General features: G+C 39.5%; 1 long non-coding RNA gene across 2 annotated transcripts; it reads left to right on the top strand.

The window, feature by feature from the left end:
• Nucleotides 1-1,858: 1,858 nt before the first annotated feature.
• Nucleotides 1,859-3,897, top strand: LOC111094835. 2 transcript variants are annotated; one of them, XR_005386077.1, is made up of 2 exons: nucleotides 1,859-3,479; nucleotides 3,734-3,897. It is a non-coding gene; the product is annotated as an uncharacterized LOC111094835 (long non-coding RNA). The 2 variants fall into 2 exon arrangements; XR_005386076.1 differs by having other exon boundaries at nucleotides 1,865-1,999.
• The last annotated feature ends 386 nt before the right edge of the window (nucleotides 3,898-4,283 follow it).

Here is a 4,283-nt window from a genome sequence, read left to right on the forward strand (position 1 = left end):
GCATAGAATACATATTCTATAAATTTTGAGAAAAGGATTAGAAACTATAACAGTAGGAAGAATTTATAGCAGCTCTGAAACAATATATATTTGACAAGAACTAGCAAGGCTCATGAATCTATTCTGAAATGTTCTTGAGGTCAGCATAACTGTAATACTAAACCCTAAGAAAACAATCAAAAGGAAGAAAATTGGAGTCCAGTCTTCTGACAATCCTTCTTACTGATGCAGAATTTATAAAATTATGTGTAATTATAATACATAGTGAGATGTATTCTGTGATAGAATTTATATATACATTATATATATATATATTCCAGTGATAAAGGGAAACATCACATAATACAACATTTTAAAGTAGGATTAATTTAAGGAATACAAGCATACAAAGGTGATTAAAATTTGAGTCATTTAAAGTAAACAACCATAATAAAAGAAACAGGAAAATACATATGTGACATTTCCATAAATGCAGAAAAATGCATTTTAAAAGGATGAAAGATATTAACTATAATTAATAAAATGTATCTGCATCATGACATTCGAAGGGAACTTCCCTAAACATATAATAGATTTCAACTTTAGAAAAAGAGACCACAGGGGCAGCCCCGGTGGCTCAGCGGTTTAGCGCCTGCCTTTGGCCCAGGGTGTGATCCTGGGGTCCCTGGATTGAGTCCCGTGTAGGGCTCCCTGTGTGGAGCCTGCTTCTCCCTCTGCCTGGGTCTCTGCCTCTCTCTCTGTCTCTCTCTCTCTGTCTCTCATGAATAAATCAATAAAATCTTAAAAAAAAAAAGAGAGACCACAATACATCAAACAGCATATTTTGGGGCTGAAATGGGGAAAGAGTCTCCTGAGATTGGGAATGAGACTCGTGTGGCTGACATTCTCAGGTCTTTCCACGGTGCAGCAGGATTACTGGGCAGCACATGCAGAACAGTAAAGATAAATGCAAATAATATGATTGGAAAAGGAGAGTCAAGGCTTTGTGAGTTTAAAATCCAAATAAAAAATCTACAACAAAGCTATTAGAATTAGTAACTTCACCGGTTAATAAAGAAAACACAGATAACATCCATCGTGCCTACCAACCATGCCAGTAAAAAAAGAAAAAAAAAAAAGAAAAAAGAAACTATCCTTTAAGGATATGGTAATGTTTCCAATGGCACATTCACAATAGTGTCTTCCCATAGTCGTGCCAGACACGCACAGAGAAGAGTGAGGACAGGCCCATCATTGGGGGGATATATCGTGTTTGCAGATGGGAGTAGTGTCTATCGTAAAGGTGTTAGTGGTTCCAAAAGTGCTCTGAGGAGTCAAGGTGATGTGTGTCTGTGTGTGTTGAAAAGAGAAAGAAGGAGGTGAAGAAGTAGGAGGAGGAAAGAAAATGATGGAGAGTAGGAGGAGGAGGGGGGAGGAACAGGAGGAAGACAGACTAGAGATGGAGATCCAAACACCATCAGCCACACTTCTCACGTGGACTGATTGACAACACTCATCAAAGAGCCCGGACCCATGACCCCCAGCAGGCTCTAAGCAAGTGTGTTCAATGACCAGAGAACACCGTAAGCTAGAGTCTTCCTAAATTGCTCCATCTGGAAACGGGGTCGTTGCCACAGAATTAATTTAGACGAGGTCATGTGGGAGTAGAGTGGGGCCCTGATATGCCCGGTGTCCTTCTAGAAAGGGGAGATGCAGACACTTGGGCAGGGGGAATGTTACTTGCAGATGAAGACTGGTGTGTGTTAGCGAAGTCATGGTGGACCTGGCCAGGAAACCCCCAGAAGCTACGGGAAAGGCATGGAACAGATGGAACATGGAACATGGAACATGGAACACATGTCACAAGGGCCCAGGCCCACCAGCCCCCAGGACCATCGGAGGACAAACTTTTCATTATTTGATCCCATTCAGTCTGTGAGACTCTATGACGACTGCCATCAGGAAGGAGCACACTTGCTTTTAGCCAACGCTCGGCCTCGACAACCAATCTCCACACTTTGTAATGGCTTTACGATGAGTATCATGTCTTTCCCTTCCCTCTTTCCACTGATGGGTGGGCGACCCGAGGATTAAATTTTCCAAGTGGAAGAGTTCTAACGTGATACAACGGTTCTCCAGAATCTCTGAATCATCTTCCCTTCCCTGAAGCATTACAAATATTTGAAGGAGAATCATCGTAATCATAATCATAATAATAAAAAAAAAAAGGCTGAGAAGGGCATTGGCTAACTGCAAATACCCCTTACTTCAATTTTCTTATAATGTCTATACTTTGGCTTACAATACAGAGTGAACTGATCCTACAGTGAACCCAACTTTGTCAAACTTGTGTTTCTACAAGTCTCCCGCTTTACTTATGGAATATAAAGTAGTGATAAAGACAATAACAGATTTATTGAAGACTGCCATGGATTTTTCCATGATCGCATGGAACAGTAGAGTATCGTCTGTATTCATTTTGAATATATATATATGGAAATCGTCGACACCACGTTATTTCAAACATATGTGTCCCCGTTTCCTCCAATGCATCTTGGTGTATAGAACCAAGGCTGGTGGAGAGGTGGCTTTTCTTCTCCTCCTCTGGGGTTTGTCACCATGTGTCCTTGAGAGGCAACGAGGAAGAAATGGATTAATTAATACCGTAGGGAAGTTCTCTTTCCTATTCAGTAAACCGCATAGTATCCTGGAGAAATGCATCTTTACAGGCAAGAGAGTTTCCAATTAAAATGAAACTTTTGTGACACAGAAAAGTGAAATAGAAATGACAAAGCATACGCAAGTTTTATTTACAATATGTATGGCTTAACACCATTTACGCTGAGTCTCTACGAATTGACTACCATTTGGGGTAAAATTAACAGCATTGGATTTGCAACAGAAAAAGAAAGATGTGGTTTGTTACATTTTTTTGTAGGAGTGCAATACATGACAGAAATATGAATACAGACACTAATGAGCAAGTGATAGATATATTTCATTATTACCATACGTGTCTATTTTATAAAATATGATGTGCTCTCGGTTCACAAATGGCAAATACACATAAAACAATCCTAAAGACTAAATAATGCAACTGGCTCAAATTGATCTATGTGACTGTCCTAGAATTCCATTAAAGAAAGATTAAGGGATTTTTCCATGAAAGGTATAAAATAAGAAATGAAAGTCTGAACGATTTCAGGAAAAAAAAATCAAGCCTTCGTACAAAGACATGATTCTGAATGAAATATGAATGAAATGCATCAGTTTGGATCTTCTCAATAAATAGCTTGGGAAGGCAAGATAAACTCAACCTTTTACTGAGAAACGATAAGGTTATGGAAGGGAAAACCTCCTGTCTAGTATTCATAGACTCAATCTGACTCATTTTCCATGGTTTCACTGAAATAATTAAAAAGAAAATCAGAAGAAGGAGGTATCTAGAGACTTCCTTTCATCACATCCATGCATTTAAAGTGAAGATTTCCAATTTAAAAGTAAAAACAACTGGGCATCCCGGGTGGCTCAGCGGTTTAGTGCCGCCTTCAGCCCAGGGCGTGATCCTGGGGACTCTGGATGGAGTCCCACGTCGGGCTCCCTGCATGGAGCCTACTTCTCCCTCTGCCTGGGTCTCTGCCTCTCTCTCTCTCTCTCATGAGTAAATAAATAAAAAATCTTAAAAAAAAAAAAAAGTAAAAACAACCAAAGCCTTGTTCATTCAGATAATTGCTGATTTTTGTCTAAATTTTAGGAAAAACAACAACAACGACAACAGAGGGAAGACCCAAAGATCCACGTGAATACAGTTCTTTGGATGTATACATTTCAGATGACGGGAAGTTGTCTCCAATGGAGCTCATTATGGGAGGAATAGATGAGAAAAATAAAGTGAGCTCTTTCCCCTTCACATTTTTACTTTGGTCTAACGCTTATTTTGTCTTCACAGAAATGGATATGATAAAAGCAATACATGCTAAGGTGGGTTTCTTTAAAGAATAAATTGTAAAATTTATGATGTAACAGGGGCACACAGAGCATTGTGATGTATTTCGACTTACCTAGATACCTCACTACTCAGCGGACTCTCCCTCGTACCCACTTACCCCTTGGGATATTGGTGTCGTGTAAGATGCTCACATTATTCAATGTATTTAATGAAGTCATGGGGTCCCAAGACCTTTGGAAAGTTATTTTCTGAGATCTACTGGATTTCTGTGAAACCGTGTGGCTGAAATCATAGTCCCATGAAGTTCTGATTTTGGAAAAGGATAGAGAGAGATCAGGAAGGTAGGAGATTGACA

Source organism: Canis lupus, chromosome X (genome assembly GCF_011100685.1).
Source record: "Canis lupus familiaris isolate Mischka breed German Shepherd chromosome X, alternate assembly UU_Cfam_GSD_1.0, whole genome shotgun sequence".
Lineage (NCBI taxonomy): Eukaryota > Metazoa > Chordata > Mammalia > Carnivora > Canidae > Canis > Canis lupus.